Source organism: Macaca mulatta, chromosome 16, assembly GCF_049350105.2.
Source record: "Macaca mulatta isolate MMU2019108-1 chromosome 16, T2T-MMU8v2.0, whole genome shotgun sequence".
Lineage (NCBI taxonomy): Eukaryota > Metazoa > Chordata > Mammalia > Primates > Cercopithecidae > Macaca > Macaca mulatta.
The window spans coordinates 71,025,301-71,047,695 of record NC_133421.1 but is presented as its reverse complement, the minus strand read 5'-3'; the positions used below and the strand labels follow the sequence as shown (position 1 = coordinate 71,047,695).

The 22,395-nt window shown below is 39.2% G+C and overlaps 1 protein-coding gene and 1 long non-coding RNA gene across 45 annotated transcripts in view; both read left to right on the top strand.

Moving 5' to 3' along the window:
• KANSL1 (KAT8 regulatory NSL complex subunit 1) overlaps nucleotides 1-22,395 on the top strand; it is a 196,535-nt gene that overhangs the window by 79,946 nt on the left and 94,194 nt on the right. The gene's annotated exons all lie outside the window — the stretch shown is intronic.
• LOC144335825 (uncharacterized) lies at nucleotides 1,788-5,934 on the top strand. The gene is made up of 2 exons (XR_013407018.1): nucleotides 1,788-2,686; nucleotides 3,371-5,934. It is a non-coding gene; the product is annotated as an uncharacterized LOC144335825 (long non-coding RNA).

Below are 22,395 nucleotides of genomic sequence, written 5' to 3'. Positions count from 1 at the left end.
TGACAGTTCTTTCTGGGATTTTTTGTTTTAAAAAATGATCTTATAAAACTATTTAGTACATGAAAACGTAGCTGCTTAGCTCCTGAGAAAAAGCTGTGTTTCAGTTTAGCACAACAGTGTTTTCAGGAAGATAACTTTTCTAGATAGCTCTTTTTTCCAAAATTCTTGATGAAGAAGTTTTGGGAAATTTACAATTATCTCCAGATACTAAATTATCAAATTGGTTAAGTAGAGATAGAAAGTTTATTGTATAAATCAGTAGATTTTTCTTCCAAAGAAGCTTATGAAATAGAAAGGGCCAGGAGGTATACCTGTAGTTGAAATATGGGATGGGCGCATAGAGAGTGAGTTGGAAAATGACAATAAGTGGTTGAACAAGGACTTAAAAGCATGGGATGCTCTGAAGTCATATTAGAAAAGTCCTTTGCTTTCATGCAAAACCAGTCTCCTTGACTTTTCATTGTGTAGATTGGGTTAAAAGCAGAATATAAGAAGCAAGTTTTTGGATGAGATGATAGAACTTGCATAGTACTTGTCTGTCAATCCTAAAAGAATTATTTGTGGCCAAATCTCCTCTTACCACCAAATAAGGAGCTTGACTTCATTCTCACTGATAAGAATCAGAAACCCAGTTTAGAATATCCAACTCCTGGTGAACTTTTAAAAATTAATATATATCTTGATACTTTATCATCTTATTGTGTGGCATCCAAGTAATGTGAGGTAATCTGGGGAGTTAGAAGTGCCTTCCATTTTGTGTGGAAAAGGTGTAGTCATAAGTTTGGCCTAGGAAGGTTAATACTCTCTTTGCACATAGAAAGCTAAGGGCAGTGTCATTATCATTATTTGTGAGGAGGGGGCTGTAAAAGCAAGATCATCACCACTAGCCTATTCTAAAGGATCTTAATCCCATTCCATTTTTCAGATTTTTTTTTTTTTAATTGTGTAGTATCCCCTGGATATAATCTTTTTGGTGAAGGGAGATGTCTCTAATTTCCACATGGTACCCCCTGTCATATACAAGTTATGTACCTGGCGGTCTACACCTGCAATTCATGGCTGTTTATAAAATTTCACCAGAACTTGTCCTGATGTCCGTTTACTTTTGTAAATGATTAGAAAAAATGCTGAGTCTGAGTATGTGTTTTTGTATTAAGAGTTCATTTAGAGAGTCCCAGAAATTGGCAGAGTTGGTTCAACTTTCTGTGGCTGAAATTTGAATATGTAGACTACTGGTATTTCAGAAGTTTGTTGTTACAGGCATCTTGTACTCAGGAGGAAATCTGGACTTTCTTTTTCTATTTTAAATTAGCATTTGTTCATTCAACAAACATTTTTTGATTATCCCTAGAGTTTTGGCACACGGTAGGAAGTCTAAAAGTGTGCAGTCTCACCTGGTCTCGCAAGTAATGGGAATTTTGAAACTACACAGGACTTAGAAGGTATACCTTCCCTTCCTTCAAAATGATATAAGTAGCATAGTTATAGCCTTCCTTGACCTAATTAAAATTTTTCATTTTTTTCCCCTATGACAAAGTAATAAAAACTCCTTGTAAAAAACAAAGAGCCACAGACATGTAAAACGTGTTTTACCTCTAATGTTACTTGGTCTGTTGTAATGCCACTGTAGAAAATATTCCCTTTTTTTGGGGTAGCATAGGAAGCATGTGATTTGGAATCAGACTTCGAGTTCTAGCTCCATAATTTTACTAGCTCTGTGGTCCTGGGATATCACTCAACCAATCTGGACCTCAAATGTTTTCATCTCTTCTACTGGGAAGATAATGACTTTTTTTTTTTTTTTTTGAGACTAAGTTTTGCTCTTGTTACTCAGGCTGGAGCACAATGGCGCCATCTCAGCTCACTGCAACCTCCGCCTCCCAGGTTCAAGTGATTCTTCTGCCTCAGCCTCCTGAGTAGCTGGGATTACAGGTGCCTGCCACCACGCCTGGCTGATTTTTGTATATTTAGTAGAGAGGGGATTTCACCATGTTGACCAGGGTGGTCTTGAACTCCTGACTTCAGGTGATCCACTTGCCTCGGCCTTCCAAAGAAGATAATGACTTCTACAGAACTGTTGTATGGGTACATATATGTAAATATTCTCACCTGACTTCTGCTTTTCCCTTTATTTCACTGGGAGGTATTATATTTTTAGTGTATCTTACGGCCTTTGAGGACTTCTTAGTTTGGGTATATTTTAGCTGTGTGCATAAATGTCTTTACAGTGTACTTAAAGAGTTGGATTTTTAGAAACTTGCCATATTTAGAAATCTATTGGATTGAACATAGTATGAAAAGCAAAGTATAAGTTAATTCCTTTACTATATACTTGTACTATTCTTTTCATGGACTTTCTGATGCTTGCTGTTCGTGCACATAGGCTTTGCTTTTTGTATTTGTAATTGTATGAATCTAAGAATAAAAGAGAGTGGGAACAATTCAGAATATTACAGATATATCTTGTTAGGTTGCTTTCCAAAAGATTCCCAGTTGTAGTCATACCAGTATTGTAATAGGTTTTTTGTTTAACCACACTCCAGTTAGCATGGAGGATCCTTTAAAAATATTTGCTAAACTGATAAATAAAAAATACTATCGTTACTTAAATTTGCATTGGGAAAATATTAGTGAAGTTGAACATTCTCATATGTTGTAATGTTTTGTTTTGTCTTGTTTTGATACAGTCTTGCTCTGTTGCCCAGGCTGGAGTGCAGTGGCACCGTCATAGCTCACTGCAGCTTCAACCTCCAGGACTCAAGTGGTCCTCCCAAGTAGCTGGGGGGACCACAGGAGTGCGCCCCCATGCCCACCCTATTAAAAAAATTTTTTTTCTTTGTAGAGATGGGGTTTTGCTGTGTTGCCCAGGCTGATCTCAAACTCCTGGGCTCAAGCAATCCTCCTGCCTTGGCCTCCCAAAGTGCTGTGATTACAGGCGTGAGCCGCTGTGCCAGACTATTGTAATGTTTTTAAAAGTAATGTTTTTATGATTCTTTGAAGCAGAAATATTTATCCTTTGGTGAAAATATTGGAGTCAAACTTGGTTAAGATAGAAATTATAAATTGTTTAAATTTTTGTATGTTGATCTTTTGCTTTTGGCTTTATTTCTCAACCTAAAATAGTAGAAATTCTTCATCCTTCCACACACTAATAGGAGAATTTTAAATTTCCTTGTACATATTTTTATTTTTAGAAACTACCCTTTTACCAATATAGTGTAAACCTTGTCTCTACTAAAATACAAAAAAAATTAGCCAGGTTTGATGGCGCACACCTGTAATTCCAGCTGCTCGGGAGGCTGAGGCAGGAGAATCACTTTCCTGGGAAGTGGAGGATGCAGTGAGCCAAGGTCATGCCACTGTACTCCAGCCTGGGCACACAGAGTGAGACTTTTCTCAAAAAAAGAGAAAGGAAGAAAGAAAGAAACTACCCTTTTCATTCATCAGAGCATTTTTTTGTTTCATGATATAAGGAAGTAAGTTAGTTCTCTCTAACCCTCTTTCCTGAAAAGCTGACTAGTATCTCAAAACCACTTATTTTTGTATTACTTTCTTTGGGACTTTGGAAGTTGCGTAAAACATACAGGTTAATTTGTAAAGAGTATCTCTTCAGAATACGGGTTGCCCAAGTTTTACTGTATTCATTTAGGATTTTTTTTTTGGTGAGGATATTGCATTCTTGGGCATTTTGTGAGGATATTGCATTCTTGGGCATAATTCCTTTTATGAGTGTATGCTCTCTCATTTTCTTATTTCGCACCCAGATTTTCTGCAGTACCTTAGTGGAATATTTTGAACTTAGTGTAAGGTAGACCCTTTGTAAATAAATGTAAAGTATTGCATAGAAGAATTTATTTGTCTTAGACCCTTAAGGCAGCCCCTATGGTCCACCAGTGAAGTTGATTTAGATGTGTAGACAATCTTGAGGAAAGAGAAGCGTTCTTCAGCTGCTCTCCTGTCTCCAAGTTTATCTAAGTCTAGGGTTCTGTGAAATGATTCAGTCTTCAGGATGGATTTTGCTCTGTGGGATAACCTCTGAGTGTAAATGCTTCTCCTATCCTAAGACCTACTGAGTTCAGTGCATTTGCTTCACCTTGTTGTGTACACTCACAGGTGGGAATATAAAAGGATTTTCAATTCAAAGAACCAGATAAACAATTTTCAATTTAAAATGTTTAGTTCTTACATAACTTAGTTTTGTAAAGAGAAATACAAGTACTTTAGTTAATTGAGTACATTGTCTATTTTTTTTTTTTTTTTTTAACACTCAGGATCAATCACTGTTCTGAGAGTGCTTTATCTGAATTTGTGATCCCTTATGCATCCTCAACATTTAACACAGAGTAGCCCTGTGTTCAACTTTTTGAGGAACTGCCTGTTTCCCAAAGAGGCTGAACCATTTTATATTACCATGAGCAATATATGCAGGTTCCACTGTCTCCACAGTCTTCCAATACTTCTGATTGTCTTTTTAATTATAGCCATGCTAGTCAGTGTGAAGTGATATCTCATTGTGGTTTTGATTTTAATTTCTCTAATGGCTAATGATGCCGATAATTGTTTCAGGTGCTTAATTGGTCATTTGTATATCTTTGGAGAAATAGCTATTTAGATCTTTTGCTCGTTTCTAAAGTTATTTGGTTTTTAAAAATTGTTGAATTGTATTTTTTGTATATATTCTGGAGACCAGTCTTTTGTCAAATAGATGATTTTCAGATATTTTCTTCCATTCTGAGGATTGTATTTTCATTTTCTTGATTATTATTTACAGAAGTTTTAAATTTTGATATAGTCCAATTTATGTTTTTTTGTTTGTTTTGCTTTTTGTGTGTCACAGCATAAGAAATCATTGCCTAACCCAAGTTCATGAAGAAATTACTCCTATGCTTCTTTCCAGGAGTTTTATAGTTTCAGTGCTTACATTTAAGTAGGGCTTTGATCCACTTTAATTTTCTGTGTGGTGTGAGGTAGGAATCCAATTTTATTTTGCATGTGGATAGTGGATATTCAGTTGTCCTTGTACCATATTTATTGCAAAGACCTTTTTTTCTCCATCATGTGGTTTACAATGTAAATTTAGTTGTGGAAACTTATTTGTGGCTTAAAATTTTTGACGGTTGTATAGGTTATATATTTTTCTTCTTTATGCTACTCTTTATTTTCCAAATATCTGCAGCAAAATTTTGGCAACAAAAATATATATGTATGTATGTATGTATATGTATATATGTGCACACCAGAGTACTAACAACGATTATTTCTGAGGGATGGGATGGGATGGAGGAAGGGGAAGGGATTACTTTCATTTATTATTTAATACTTTTAAATTTTATTATGAGCTTTTTTGGTGTAGTAAAAAATAGAAAAAGTTCTCGTCTCTCTGGATTATGCTAATTTACTTGAATTATTGTGGTGACTTTTAGACCAGGACCCAAAGTATTCTAAAAATTTTTTGCCTTTTCTCTTCCCTCTCTCCTTTTTCTTCTCTTTCCTTTTCCTTCATTCCTTCCTCTTTTTTTAAGGACAGTATATTCTGAGAATGCTTTCAGTTGCTGGAGGGTTAGTTTCCAAAGTCAGGGTACTACTGTAGGAGAGGGAAGGAAGCTAACAATCAGTTAGTGCCTGTTTTTGGTATTATGCTTTTATGTACGCAATAATCCTTCACATTTTTGCAGTTAGGAAACAGGAGTACTAGACATAATGATTGACTTCCCAAGTCACAAGGCTTAGTAATTGGTTAAAAGCAAGGAGTCAGGTTCATATCACTCCGAAGGCTGGGTTTCATCTGCTTCTCCATGCTTACTAGTACATAATAAGCAATTCATTGAATGCTTGAGTACACATGTGCACATTTAGATGGGTGAGTAGTGGCACAGGTGGAGGAAATCTGGTGTAGAAATTGATGTTAAAGAGAAATAATGGAAACTGGAAAAAGAGTAACTTCACCTTGAGGGGACTAGAGATTTTGAATTCAGTGAGAGCAGGTATTTATTTATATTTAAATGGTATTTAAAGCATGTTATTATATACTTTTTTTTTTTTTGCCTATGAAAGATTTTAAACTTGGTTCCAAAATGTGGTCAAATGCCCTACGAGGATAATGAGAAAATAATGTCAGTACTATGAGTTCACTTTAATAAACACCAAGAGGTTTTCATAGCCTTTACTTAGTAAATAGACATTGGTTTCCTGTGATGTCCCAGGTATTGTTCTAGGTTACGGGGATAGAGCAGCAATGAAAGACTTCTGGTTTTCCATTTTTCTGCCTTCCTTTTTAATGAATTGGCACTAGTTTCTTCCTCAAAACTCAAGACTTCTTAGCAGATTAGAAATTTGTAATTGTGATAGTCTTGTGTCTGATGCCTTTAGGATTGATTCATAAGCCACTGGGGACAGTTGAGTGAGAATAGGTTTAATGAATTCTATCACAGGATTCCTGGTTAGAGGTGAAATTTGTGTGTGTCCTATATGTATGTTACTTCATGACTTCTCCTAATACTGTGAACTGTACCTATGTTGATGGGTTACAGTGATGATCCTTTGACTCCAGTTCTTGCTGTCAGGTGTGACCCTTGGATCAGGTTGTACTATCTCATCTTTGTCTTGGACTTAATACTTTTAAAGTACTTTGAACCTTAGCCACATATGTATTCACACAACTAGGTGTGCTGTTGATTTATAGAACTGAAAGCTATTACAGGTGGAGTCTCTCTGATCTGAAATGTTTGAGACCAGAAGTGTTTTGGATTTTGGAATCTTTGCATTATACAGTTATCCCTCAGTATTCTTGGATGCCTTGTTCCACGAACTTCCGCAGATACCAAATCTGACATTGCTCAAATCCCTGATGTAAGATGGGGTAGTATTTGTGTGTAACCTATGCATATCCTCCTATATACTTTGTCATCTCTAGATTATTTATAACACCTAATATAGTGTAAATGTTATGTAAATAGTTATACTGTATTGCTTAGGGAATAATGAGAACAAAAAGTCTGTACATATTCAGTACAGACTTTTAAAAAATATTTTTGCTGTTTGATTGATTGAATCCACGGATATAGAGGATCAGCTGTACTTACCAGTTGAAAATCCCAAATCTGGAAACCCAAAATGCTCCAATAAACATTCCCTTTGAGTGTCATGTTGACACCCAGAAAGTTTCCGATTTTGGAAACTTTTTGGATCTTGGATTTGGGATGCTGAACTTGTATTTGCATGTGTGGAAAGAGATTCCAGGAGTCAAGGCAGGAATCAGGAAATGTGACTTCTATTCTTGGCTAACTTGACTGGTGAGGGCAGATCACTTCACTAGCCTAAGCTGCAGTTTGCTACAGTTCACTCCTCAGGGCAGCTCGAGTGGCTTGAGAACAAATTTTAACACACTACTTACTGCAGACACCTTTTCGTCTGAATTTTTCCTTTGAAGGATGAGTCATTTTTATGAAACACTTTTCAAAACAGAAAGATGGAAGAGACGTTATCAAATTAAGTGCACACTGAAAACTTTTATGACAGTTGTATCAAGGGGGTACATGTATTTTTCAATAAATATTGATTGCCTTCAGTAGTAAGGATTTTTGCTGGGCTCTGAGAATCATTTTCTAAGTTTGAGGATGCTAACTAAATCATATATAAGTTGTATGTGATAAATATGGGGCAGAAATAGATATGCACTGAAAGTAGTAATACCTTGTGGTTTAAAGAAGTAGGAGATCATAGCAAGTTGGAATATCTGGAAATATTTAAGAAAATGCTTTAGCATGAAAGTATTATTTTGACTATCATTTCAGAGAATTAGGATGAATAGAGAATAAGTGAGTAGGGTAGAAACAGGCCAAGAGGGCCAAGAGGCAGAATTAAAATTAAGCCAGGAGAATAAGTGTTAATAGGAGTCTGGAAGAGATAAACAATTTTGGGGAGAAGGGTTTGATGGCTCTTAGTGTACTTGCTGTTTCTGTGTTATACTGTACTCCAGCTCTGCCCTACCCTCACCCCAAAGAACAGCAGAAACATGTGTTCAAGAGAAATGTTTTTAATCTGGAAATAATTAGGGAATTACGATTTTTTTGAGGTTTAGCTGCTGCTTGTGGGATTCAGTTCCCAACCCTGAAAGTAAAAGTAATCGTGAACATTTTGTTTTGTTTTTTAATTTATACACGTTCCAGGAAATACTATTTTAGTATAAGTTGGTTCATAATGGCAGTTAAATTGGCCTTGTGTTTTGCCTCCTTGGACAAAAGTGCTTTTGTCTTTCTGGTTTTCTTCTTTTGGTTTTATTTAATTTTGAACCCTGAGAAGAAGGATGCTATATAAATTTAATGAAATGAGTTTTCCTCCCTTTTTGTTTTTTCCTGAATCTTCATGGAACTTTTGTGGAAACGTGGAACCTAGGTGGGGTGGGTGACGGGAAAGGCCTGAGAAATGCCAGGAGGACATGAGGACAGATTGGCCTTTGGGCATCCAGTCTACCTAATGTGTTCATGTCATGTATGTTACTGTTGAGGAAGTCAGTGCTGATTATGCCAAATTTCTACTTTTTGTGGATCATTTTACTCCTTAGCATTTGTAGGGGAAAACATTTATTTGAGCAGAAGAGGGTAACGATGTGGTTCGTTTCTATATACTACTAAGAAGGATGATTATGGTTATGTGAACATGTGCATGTGTATGTAAAACGAAACTTAATGGAAGTCTTGTGGTGAAAATACTGACAGGCTTCAGAGAAGTAAGAGTTTTGATCAAGGAAGATACATCAGCCTATATACCCTATATTTTTTAAAAAATGTGTAGATTAGGAATTCTTATTTTAAAATTAAGGTCCTTTTGTGACTTTTACCATGGATTATTATTTTCCCAAATACATGACCCTGTTTGATTAGCATATAGAGTTTTGACCCAGGGAGAGCTAGCAATGCCCAGCTTCTCAGTGGTTAACAGCTGTTCAGCCTAGTGCATATCATAAAATGTATGTGGGTGTTGAATGATTTTTTTAAACTAGTGTAGGAACACTTGATACCTTCTCAGTAGTTATGTGGATGTTTCTGTAGTTTCCCAGGCTAATGTGAGAGATCTTCAAAATGATGAAATTTTATTCAAATCAAATAGATGTGTTAAGAAATGGAAATGCTGGCCGGGCACGGTGGCTCAAGCCTGTAATCCCAGCACTTTGGGAGGCCGAGACGGGCGGATCACGAGGTCGGGAGATCGAGACCATCCTGGCTAACACGGTGAAACCCCGTCTCTACTAAAAAAATACAAAAAACTAGCCAGGCGAGGTGGCGGGCACCTATAGTCCCAGCTACTCGGGAGGCTGAGGCAGGAGAATGGCGTGAACCCGGGAGGCGGAGCTTGCAGTGAGCTGAGATCCGGCCACTGCACTCCAGCCTGGGCGACAGAGCGAGACTCCGTCTCAAAAAAAAAAAAAAAAAAAAAAAGACATGGAAATGCTGAATAGAGCCTAGTTTGCTCTACATGCTCTTTGACGAATTCTTGGGTCACTGAGACATTTTAAGATAATATAGGCCAGGTGCAGTGGCTCACACCTATAATCCAGCACTTTGGGAGGCTGAGGCTTGAGCCCAGGAGGTCGAGACCAGCCTGGGCAACATAGCAGGCCCTTGTCGCTACAAAAAAAAAAAAAAAAAAAAAAAAGGCCAGGCGTGGTGGGGTAGTCCCATCTACTTGGGAGGCTCGCTTGAGCCAGTGAAGTCAGGGCTGAAATGAGCCATGATGTGGCTCTGTACTGCAGTCTGAGCAACAGAGTTGACTGTCTCAAAAAATAAATAAATAAATAATAATAATGTATAGTTGAGGGGAAAAAAATCTTTCACCTTTAAAGTCTTGGTATAATTGAATGTTTTAGAATGTCTGCATCAAACCTGTGGATTCGTGGTTGTATCTCTTGTTAATCTGGATAAGATGGAGAGGTTTCTCATGGACTAGTGTTTGCCAGCCTTCCATACTATGTTTTATGTTTTATTGTGGAATATTCAAACTTATAATAAGTGGAGAGACCAGTGCAATGAACCTTCCCATGGGTGCATTGCCCAACTGTAACAGGTGTCTACTCAGATCTGTTCTGTTTTTATCTAGACAACTCCTTACTTTGATTATTTTGAAGCCAGTTCTGTACAACGTATTATTTCATCTGTAAATATTTCAGAATCTGTTTCTAAAATATAGGCCCTTTTTTTCCCCCCCAAGCATTTCTCCCTGTGCTTCTTCAAAAATGATTTGTAGTAGAGGCTGTGTAGAGGGCACAAAGAGTGGAAATTGATCACAACGGATACCAACTTCCAGAAGAGACTGTCAGGTAGACCCAGATCCATAAGGGGACAGCAGCGAGTATTCATAATTGGAAGATGTCATACTTCAACCCCTACTGGTCTCTACAAGATTTCCAGACTCTCTTACACTTTGAATGTTAAAAGTACCTCAGGGTTTAGTTCTCACCATCCTCTTCTTTTTTATCTCTACTCTTCCTTCCCCATCTTCCACTCTGTATTTTTTTTTTTTTTGGAGACTGTCTCTGTCACCCAGACTGGAGTGCAGTGGCGCCATCTTAGCTCACTACAGCTTCCGTCTCCCAGATTTAAGTGATTCTCCTGCCTCAGCCTCACGAGTAGCTGGGCTGAAAGATGTATGCCACCATGCCCTACTAATTTTTGTATGTTTTAAGTAGAGGTGGGGTTTCACCATGTTGGCCAGGCTGGTCTTGAACTCCTGACCTCAAGTGATCCGCCCACCTCAGCCTCCCAAAATGCTGGGATTACAGGCATGAGCCACCACACCTTCCCCCCTCCCCGTCTTTTAAGTAACATCCATATACCAGTAGTTCGTAATTTATGTTTTCAGGCCAGCTCTATCTCCTTTCTGAAGTTCAGATTTATATCTGATTGTTAGTCTTGTAAATACATTATAAACGTTTAGTGTGTTTATTTCTTGTTTATTTTATGAGACCGGAGTTTTGTTCTTATTGCCCAGGCTATAGTGCAGTGGCGCAATCTCGGCTCACTGCAACCTCCACCTCCAAGGTCCAGGTGATTCTCCCGCCTCAGCCTCCTGAATAGCTGGGATTACAGGCACCTGCCAGCATGCTCAACTAGTTTTGTCTTTTTAGTAGAGACAAGATTTCTCAGTGTTGGTCAGGCTGGTCTTGAACTCCCAACCTTTGGTGATCCGCCCTCCTCAGCCTCCCAAAGTGCTGGGAGTACAGGCATGAGCCACCGTGCCTGGCCATTTAATGTGTTTATAATGGAGCTCTTGATTCCTTCTGCTAAAACCCAGCTTATTCCACTGTACCCTTCCATCCCCATCCTTCCTCGTGACAGTGTGCAGTAAGTCTAGAAGTCTTCCTTCCTGTCTGGTCACTCCCACTCCTAGCCTTGTACAATACTCTAAAATATATCTTGGATCTGTTGATTTCACTCATCTCCACAGCCACCGTCATCTGTCCTTGAACCAATATAGTAACCTAATAATTGATAATTGATATCCTTGTATTGACATTTTCCTCCAAAATCTGTTATTTTATATTGCAACTGAAGTGGTCATTTAAAAATGTATGTCATTTCTTTGGTTTAATTCCTTCATGAGTCGCCCCCCTGTCATCCACTTTCAGTTACCTGAAAGGTTTCCTTAAAATTTTTAGAATCAAACTTTTAACAACTATTTTATAATGAAGATACCTTGTTACTGTCACTGAGCTTTTATAAATCTGGAGCCACCTTACTGAGCTGAAAACTATACAAAAGCACTAGGCTCTTGGGAGTAGAGAACAGGAAGATTGGATAGCAAATTGTTTTCTTTCACTTATGTGGTTGCAAAATTACCTAGTTTATATCCATATCTCCATGCCTTCACGTGTGCTTTTTCCTGCCTCATAGCTTTTTCATAGTATGTTGTCATTTTTTCCTTTCTAGTTGGAGTGAAGAATAGTTTACCACCTGTCTTCTGGGAGTTGCTTTAAAGTGCTAATTTCTGGTTATGTTTCATAGTAAAATCATCGCAGCTAAGGTGGTATGATAGAATGAAAAGAACGATGCCCTTGGGTAGGGAAGTCTTGGCCTGTTCTTGGTATTGTTCCCTCAGAACACTCAGTGGTCGTGATTTCAGTAAGGGTTTGGGATCACATATTACTTGGATTTGAATGTTGATTTTGCCCATTAAAAATTGAGCAGCCTTTGACAGACTACTCCATCCATCCCACACCTGAACCCCAGTTTTTCTTCTGTTAATTGGGGCCCAGCTGGGCTGTTGTGAGGACCTGATACTCGGGAGGCTGAGGCAGGAGAATGGCATGAACCCGGGAGGCGGAGCTTGCAGTGAGCTGAGATCCGGCCACTGCACTCCAGCCTGCGCCACACAGCGAGACTCCGTCTCAAAAAAAAAAAAAAAAAAGGTAAAAAGTGGTCACCGTGGTACTTGGCATATAATGGACCCTAAACAGTCTCCATGATTGTGATTTTGAGCAGGTCATTTTATCTCTTCAGGTTTCTATCTGCTTACTTTTAGTTGTTGTTGTTGTTGTTGTTTTGAGACACGATCTTGTTGCTGTTTCGCGCAAGCTGGAAGTCCAGCGGGTATGATCATGGCTCACTGCAGCCTCGACCTCCCAGGCTCAAGTGATCCTTCTGCCTCGGACTCCCGAGCAGCTAGGACTACAGGCACATGCCACCATGCCCAGCTAATTCTTGTATTCTTTACAGAGACAGGGTCTTAGTATATTACCTGGTCTCAAACTCCTGGACTCAAGTGGTCCTCCCACCTCGGCCTCCCAAAATGCCGGGATTGCAGGCAAGAGCCACTGAACCTGGGCTCCATTTTCTTTATATGTAAAATTAGAGTGTTTAATTAGGGTCACAGGTCTCTAATATTAATGGTCATCACAATCACTTGGAGTGCTGTTAAAACACAGATTACTGGGCCCAGACTTGATAATTTATGATTCAGTGGGTCTGGAGTGGAGCCCTGGAATGTGGGCTTGTAACAGTTTCCCAAATGATACTGATGGTAACTGTACTCTGACAACCACTGGACTGGAAAATTGGATTATTGAAAGGCCCCTGCCAACACTAGGATTTTAGTGTTTTCTAACAGTAATGGTAATAGGCCAGTATTTGAGACTATGTGCCAGGCATTGTGCAAAGTGCATTATACACACTATCTCATTTGGTTCTCATGGTAATTAGTAGGTGTTCCTTTAAAGGGTTAGGTAGATTGTTGAAAGTCACACAGCTAAATAAATGGGAAGGCTGAAACTGCCCTGATCTTTCTCTTGACCAAATGAATTGCTTTCTTTGGTCTCTCAAGCTTTTTTTTTTTTTTTTTTTTTTTTTTTTTGAGATGAAGTTCCGCTCTTTTGGCCCAGGCAGGAGTGCAATGGCACAATCTGGACTCCCTGCAACCTGCGCCTTCCAGGTTCCAGTGATTCTCCTACCTCAGCCTCCTGAGTAGCTGGGATTACAGGCATGCGCCGTCATGCCCAGCTAATTTTTGTATTACTAGTAGAGATGGAGTTTCACTATGTTGTCCAGAATGGTCTCAATCTCTTGACCTGGAGATCTGCCCACCTCGGCCTCCCAAAGTGCTGGGATTACAGACAGCCACCGTGCCCAGCCTACTCATTTTACTTTTTACTTATTTGGCTTGCCAATGGTGTTGTTGTTTTTGCTGTCTATGTCTGAGACTGCAAGCTGGGAACTGGTATTCAAAACTTAGTTTGTACTGCCTGATTTAGGCCCTTGTTATGTGTTTTTTTGCTACCTTGCCTATCACCCATATCTCGTCAAATTTATAAGCTTCTTGAGGATGCAGAGCTTGTCTTTTGATTACTGTATAATGCTAAGCAGAATACTCTTCACATTGCAATAATTCCTGTGATGAAGTTGATGGGTTATCATTGTAATCATTTTGACAGGTTCACATTAGACACTAAGGTTTCAGGCATAGGGTGTACCAGTTATTTTCGAATAATCATGCCATGGTGTTCAAATTCTTTACCAGTTTGCAGCTTTTGCACAATTAAGGTATGACAAACAGTAATTTTAATGAGGGAAATGCTTAATCAGTGAGCTGAACTTTAATATAAATTTGAAATGAAAAATTCCTATGTTCTGATTTCAGATTTTCAGAAACTGGATGTTTAATGGAAATTCTATAGATCATGTTAGCCTTAATACTATGCCTTAAAATGCTACCCATATTTTATTTGTATTCCCATTCAATGGTTTGAACAACCATTTTTATTCATTGTAGAAAGGACTTAAATAAGTGTAAAAACCAGGCAAAATTTATTCTCTTTTATAATATATCCTTGGTCGTAGATAGAAATTTTGTCACTTCTCTGATATTTAAAAATAGGACGGGTGGCAGTTTGAATATCTATAATGAGGTGAAGATCAGCTGGTGCTTGAAAACCAGAACAGAGGGTTTCAGAGTGTAATTGAAAAAGACTGTGGCAGTCTTCTTCATGTGTTGGGAGAATGGGAACATTTGTCAGTTTACTAAGGTTTTATTTTACTCTTGTGCTTTATAGAATTTCTTAAGAAGTGTGTTTGTTTTGCAGTGAGGACTGGTAATTTCATTCCTCCGTACCCCTGTAAGTGGTACCGTGAACCATAGATGTGTTCAAAGTTTGCTGTTGATATGTGATGAGGGAGGGGAAAGAGGAGGGACAAACTGGGGTATTATTTTTCTATCTTTTATGTAGAGATTTCCTTGGCTGGAGATGTATTTAGCTGTGCAGCAGTAACTGCTGTTCTGTAGAGTTCTAAGGCAACATTACAGGGAGAAGCCGTCTTGAACTGACTCTCTAGGTTTGTTGCTGTTGCAGTGTTAGGTTAAGAAATTCAAGCCCTTGGAAAAGAATGTGGTGGGGTTAATCAAGGTTTTTTTGTTTTGTTTTCATTCTATCCTTGCCTGAGCTGTTTGAGTATGTATGAAACAACCTTTTACAATTCCAAACCAAGTCCTTTTATCTGTGCTCCAAAATGCCCACTGTGACCCGCATGTGTTAACATGAAGCCTTAAGTTTGTTGACTCTGAAAATGTTGTTTCTTCAAAAGATTTTTATTTAAATCCTCTACTTTAAACTTTATTGCTGTAAGTTGATGATTCTCAACTTGGGCTGCACATTCAAATCACCTGGGAAACACTTAAAGGGAAAAATCCCAGGACCCACCCCTGATTAAATTTTGATTTAATTTATCTGGTGTGGGTCTCCAGCATTCATGTTTTAAAAGCCTCCCTAGTTGATCTTGGGTTTTTTTTTTTTTTTTTTTAAAGACAGGATCTCATTCTTTAGCCCAGGCTTGAGGTCAGTGCACCATCTCAGCTCACTGCATCCTCTACCTTTTCTGGGCACAAGCGATTCTCCCATCTCAGCCTCCTGAGTATCTGGGACTATAGGCACACGCCACCATACCTGGCTAATTTTTGTATTTTTAGTAGAGATGGGATTTCACCATGTTGTCCAGGCTGGTCTTGATGTCCTGGGCTCAAATGATCTGCCTACATTGGCCTCCCAAAGTGCTAGAATTACAGGTGTGAGCCACTATGCCCAGCCCTCCCTAGATGATTCTAAGGTATGGTTACTATTAAGGAGTACTGCCCTAAGTTCTGTTTTTGGAGAGTCCTATAAATTTCTTAGTAGAAAACAGGTCCACCCCACCCCCATCCTCTCCCACAGGGGAGAGTTGAGACTGTCCAATCTGAATCTTATTGAAAAGCACAGAAATATAATCTTATAATTTTGCAAATACTTAGAGTAGGCTTTGAGTTATTTTAAAAGTGATCTCCAATCTTCCCTTTAACAGACTTTGCTTGGTAAATATATTTTGTCTGTGTTTAAAAACACTCCACACACTGTATGACTGATTTACCATATTCCTGATACCAGTACCACAAGGACCCAAGGACCTCTAGCTGTGTTTGGTGAGGCAGGTCTTTGTCAATTTAAGTAATCCTATCAGATGGTGTAGCCAGTCTTGTAACTCACGACAAAGCACTGTTGCTCAGATACCATGATTTATTTTCCTTAATGAGCAGTTTTTTATATATATACATGTTCCATTTTCAGACAGGTGGTGCTTTGAGTTGAATTTGCAAGTTCAGTGAAACATAGATCTCTTTTTTTTCTTAACTCCCTTTTATTCTCCTAAGGTTCTTAATTTCCATGCTTGACATCATACCAGTATTTGCCAATCAAAATAAATGCCAATATTGTGATTCTGTAGGGAAAGAAGTAGGTCATTTATTAATTCAACTAGAACATATTGCACTGTTGCTTTGTTCAAAAACCTGAATAGGACAAACATGGCCCTTGCTTTCGTGGTGGTCAGATACATTCTTTGAGGGGACACACAATGATTAGATTTTTTTCTTTTCATCTCTACGTTTTATTCCATTGGCAAATCTTGGCTCCACCTTCATTCAGATGACATTCTGAAAATGAATAACATTCCTCATTTGACTGCTATCATCACCCTAGTCCAAGCTATTATCCTTTGCCTGGACAACCTTTGCAGCCTCCCTGTTGGTCTTCTTGCTTCTGAAGTTATTGGTCATTTATAGTGTGTTGATAACACATCCATGTCCCTCCTCAAATTTCTTCAAAGGCTTCCTGTCACATGCAGACTAAAATTCAAACTCCATATCATGAGCTGCAGGTTCTAGAGAATCCAAGTTCTGTCTGCTTTTATTTACCTCTTTGGTGTTGTCTTTATCACCTCTCTTCTGGCTCTCTGTGCTCCAGCCATACTGTTTGCCTTGCTCAACAAGCTAAGTATATTCCTGCCTGTCTATTTTCGATTCCCTCTGCCTAGAAAGCTTTAATCCAGATCTCCTGTCAACTTGGCTCTGTTCTTCACGCTGTTCAGGTCTCTACTACTGTTAAAAGAGGTGTTATTGACTATCATCTGTACAAGGACAACTTCACTCGCTCTCCTCTTACTGTGCTTTTTTTCTTTATAACACTTGTCACAGTGACATTTCTTATGCACACATATATGCACGCACACACCTTTTTTTGACTTTTTAATTCTCTTTTTACCTCTGGAATGTGAATTTCCTCCTGTTAGGGGCTTTGCCTTGTTCACTGCTATAACAAAGGTACCTTGAAACATATGAGGCATCCAAAAAATGCTTGAATCAAGTGAATAAAATTGTAACTGACAAGTACGGCAAGGCACAAGGTTCTGTGAGAGGCCTATCACTGAACTCTCCTTTGGTCTCTGCCAGTGTGGCTAGAGCCACAGAGAAAGCAGAGGCTTTGAGTCTGTTTACTGGAGATACTGGTAATACAGCAGGGGCCAAGATCAAGCAGAAACTTTTGTTGGACATGTTAAGAATTAAGGAAGCGACCGGGCACAGTGGTTTCACGCCTGTAACCCCAGCTCTTTCGAGAGCCCGGCAGGAGCGCATCACTTGAGCCCAGGAGTTTGAGATCCACCTGAGCAATATAGCGAGACCTTGTTTGTACAAAAAAAAAAAAAAAAATAGGGAAGGGGTTTTTGGGTATCTTCGTAGTTATTGTGATGTTCTATTTTAAATTCATACGTATATGAAGGTGAAGTATTAAGTTGCTCTCAAGTCTTACTAGGTGCTGCCACTGGTAACTGCTGTGCAAAATGCTTTACATGGTGAAGAATTTGCAGAAAATTGCATTCTGTTCAGTCATCAGCATTTAACTTTCTATTTTTTTAAACAGGGTCTCGCTCTGTTGCCTAGGCTGGAGTGCATTGGTGCGATCTCGGCTCACTACACCCTTGCTGTCCTGGGCTCAAGCAATCCTCCCACCTCAGCCTCCCAAGTAGCTGGGACTACAGGAGTGTGCCACCACCATGCCCGGCATCTTTTAGTATTTTTTTGTAGAGGTGAAGTTTTACCATGTTGCCCAGGCTGGTCTCAGACTCCTGTGCTCAAAAGCCGTCCATCTGCCCGCAGTGGCCTCCCAAAGTGTTGGGATTGCAGGTGTGAGCCACCACTCCCATAAAACTGTTTAAAACTGTTTCTTTTGTTGTTGTTGTTGCAGAGCGGGATCTGGTAAAAACCAGAAAACCTGCCAGATTCTAAAGGAGTTGTAATATTACTTTAAAACTGTTTCTAATTTAATGTTGTTTTGAAGATGATGAATGTAGATTTTCCAGCTTATTTTTTATTCTTCTTTTTTTCCCTTTCAGTTTGATTTATAAGTGAAATTTAATATCCCCATTATTGGGAAAGGAAGATCCTGAAGAGAACACGGAATTCAGTTCCTTTTCAGAAAATTTTGCTGCTTCAAGCTGTACTTGGCTTCTTATCTTTACTGTAATTGTGAGGGATGAAAATAGTCCTTTGAACTTTTTATGAGGAAAGTGGTGGTGTTCTGTAGAGGATATTTGTTTAAATATGATTGTTATTGGCTTCCATAATCCCCCATGTCATCTGACCTCCAATTAGACCCAGTCTGTCAGTCTGATGAGAGCCAGTTATAAATTACCTTTGAATTTCCTGTGGATTCCCTCTGTTGTTCTTTATTAGCTCCATAATCCAGCTGGATGTTACTGGTTACAGTTTGGCTAATGATCATGACCAATTTTTGAAGAAGGGATTCCTTATTGGCAGGCAAATTTTGTTGAGTTGGTACAGCCAGAAACATTTTCACATTTTTTTTTTTCCTACTTTAGGAGCTAAACGTGCGGGCTGTTTATGTATTTGTTTTTGGGGTAATCAAATTTTTTCTTTATAACACTTGTCACAGTGACATTTCTTATGCACACATAAAGAGTAACCGGATATTACACTGTATGTTTTGGAGGAAAGTGTTCTGGAAGACCTAGGCCTAAAACTCATTTAATAATGAAGTTGGGGAAATAGATTACAGTTCTTAAGAAAAAATTCAGGTTTTAAAGCCCCCCTTTATTTGCCAAAATACTCCAAAGTAGTATATCTCCTTGACATATTATCCAGAACCCAGTATGCCTTACATGTTTGTTATAAAGATTGAGAAAAGCAGTGTGGTCTAGTGGAAAGATACAGACTTTTACTCTTTTTGAGACGTAGTTTTACTGTTGTCACCCAGGCTGGAGTGCAATGGCACGATCTCAACTCACTGCAACCTCCGCCTCCTGGGTTCAAGTGATTCTCCTGCCTCAGCCTCTCCAGTAGCTGGGATTACAGGCACCCATCACCAAGCCCAGCTAATTTTTGTGTTTTTAATAGAGATCGGGTTTCACCATGTTGGCCAGGCTGGTCTTGAACTCCTGACCTCAGGTGATCTGCCCAAGTTGGCCTCCCAAAATGCTGGGATTACACTGCTCCCGGCTGACTTTTACTTTTTCAACAGCTTTATTGAGGTATATTTTAGAATACAGACTGTTGAGTCAGACCTGAGTTTGAATTCCTACTGGTACTGATAAGCTGTGTGACTTTGTCCAGATTGCTTGCTCCCTAATATGTAATAGTGTTGAAATAACAATATTTGCTTTATTGAGTTCATATAAAGATTAGAAAATGATATATGTCAAGTACCAGGTCCTTCAGGTTTCAGTAAGAGGTAACTATTTTTAGTATTACTGATACTAGCCTGTAGTATCTTTCTGTCCTTTTGGGGTTTTAAAGCTTGAGAGTGGAAATGAAATGGACAACAATGATGGTGGAATCTGTTACGACTGAACATAAGCACGTTAATTGATCGAAAGGGCACTCTGACATAAGAGTTGGCTTTGTTTTATTAATGAGCAAGGAGTCCTTATTCTGCCCATTTTATGTTTCCTTTAAATGTAGCTGTCCTGAATAAACAGTAACCAGATATTACACTGTATATATGATTTGGTATGGCTGGAGATGGGAGCCATTCACCCCTTTGGTCTTGGGAGTGGTACCCTCTGTGTGGACAGATGTATTTGGGATCTAGACTCTAGATTAAGGGGGAGTGCCTTTATTTGTATGAAAATACAGCCATACCTCAGAGATATCACAGGTTCGGTTCTGGATGACCACAGGATTGCGGTAAAGTGAATATCACACTAAAGTGAGAGACATGGGCTTTTTCTGTTTCCTATTGCATATAAAAGTTACATTTACACTGTACTGTAGTATGTTAAGTATGCAGTAGGCGTATGTCATAATAAACAGTGAACTACCTTAATTTTAAAATATTTATTGCTAAAAGAAATACCAGCGATCATCTGAACCTTCATGAAGTGAGTCATAATCCTTTTTGCTGGTGGAAGGTCTTATCTCCATGTTGATGGCTGCTAACTGGCCAGGGTAGTGGTTGTGGAAGGTTAGGGTAGCTGTGGCAATTTCTTTCTTCCTTTCCTTTTTCTTTTCCCTTTCCTTTCCTTTCCTTTTCCTTTTCCTTTTCCTTTTCCTTTTCCCTTTCCTTTCCTTTCCTTTCCTTTCCTTTCCTTTCCTTTCCTTTCCTTTCCTTTCCATCCCTTCCCCTTTCCCCTTTCCCCTTTCCCCTTTCCCCTTTCCCCTTTCCTTTCCTTTCCCCTTTCCTTTCCCCTTTCCTTTCCTTCTTTTTTTTTGGGGGGGTGGGGCGGGGAGATGGAATCTTGCTCTGTTGCCAGGCTGGAGTGCAGTGGCGCCATCTCGGCTCACTGCAACCTCTGCCTCCTGGGTTCAAGCAATTCTCTTGCCTCAGCCTCCCAAGTAGCTGGGACTACAGGCGCATACCACCACACCCAGCTAATTTTTGTATTTTTAGTAGAGATAGGGTTTCACCACGTTGGCCAGGATGATCTTGATCTCTTGATTTCGTGGTCTACCCACCTCGGCCTCCCAAAGTGCTGGGATTACAGGTGTGAGCCACTGTGCCCAGCAGCAATTTCTTAAAATGAGACAACAGTGAAGTTTGTCATATTGATTGACTGATTAACTATTTCTCTGCACCATGCAGTGTTGTTTGGTAGTGTTTTGATCACTGTAGAACTTATTTCAAAGTTGAAGTCATTCCTCTCAAACCCTGTTGCTGCTTTATCAACTAAGTTTATGTAATCTTCTAGATTCCTTATTGTTATTTCCACAGTGTTCACAGCATCTTCACCAGAAATAGATAGCACCACTGTCTTTGTTCATCCATAAGAAGCAACTCTGCATCTGTTTCAGTTTTATCACGAGATTGCAGTTCAGTCACATCTTCAGGCTCGATTTCTAATTCTAGTTATCTTGCTATTTCTTCCACATCTGCAGGACTTTTTCGACCTATGTCTTGAACCTCTCAGTTATCTGTGAAATTCAGTCATTCTTCCAAACTCCTGTTGGGGTTGATATTTTGAACTCCTCCCATGAATCACGAGTGACTCAATAGAATGATGAATCCTTTCCAGAATATTTTCAATTTACTTTGCCCAGATTCATCAGAAGAATCACTGTCTGGCAGCTATAGCCTTACAGAATGTATTTTTTAAATTTTAAGGCTTAAAAGTGGAAATTACTACTTGATCTGTGGGCTGCACAATGGATGTTGTGTTAGCAGGCATGATAAGAGGATTAATACCCTTGTACATCTCTTTCAGACCTCTCGGGCGATGGTGCATTGTCAGTGAGCAGTAATACTTTGAAAGGAATCTGAGTATGAGGTCTCAATAGTGGACTTAAAATATTCAGTAAACCGTGCTGTCAATAGATGTGCTGACATATCCTGGCTTTGTTGTTTCATTTATAGAGCATAGGCAGAATAAATGTAGCCTAATTTGTTTTTATTTTTGTTTTGCTTTGTGTTAATGTTGTGTTATGTTATGTTACGTTACGTTACGTTACAGAGACGGGGTCTTGCCGTGTTGCCCAGCCTGGTCTCCAACTACTGAGCTCAAGCAATTCTCCCTTCTTGGCCTCCCAAAGTGCTGGGATTACAGGCACGAGCCACTGCACCTGGCTGAGGTAGTGTAATTCTTAAGGGCCTTAGGTTTTCAGAATGGTCAAAGAGCATTCACCTTCACCTTAAAAATCACCAGCTGCATTAGCTCCTAACAAGAGAGGCTGTCCTTTGAAGCTTTGAAGTCAAGCATTCTCCCTTTGATGCCGGGATTTCTCCTTTCTCCTCTCTAGCCACAAAACTTTTGGATTGCGTCTTCCAATAGAAGGCTGTTTTTTCTACATTGCTAACATGTTTAATGGAGCCATCTTCATTGATGATCTTAGCTACATCTTCTGGATAACTTGCTGCAGCTCCTCCAAGAAGCAACAACAGCACTTGTTGTTGCTTCACTTTGCACTTTAAGGAAATAAGTCATCTCCATAACCTAAAACTTTGTAAACCGGCCTCCGTCAGCTTCAAACTTTGCTTCTGCAGCTTCCTCACCTCTCTCAGTCTTCATGGAATTGAAGAGAATTAGGGTCTTGCTCTGGATTAGGCTTTCAGTTTAATGGAATGTTGTGGTTGGTTTGATCTATCCAGACCACTAA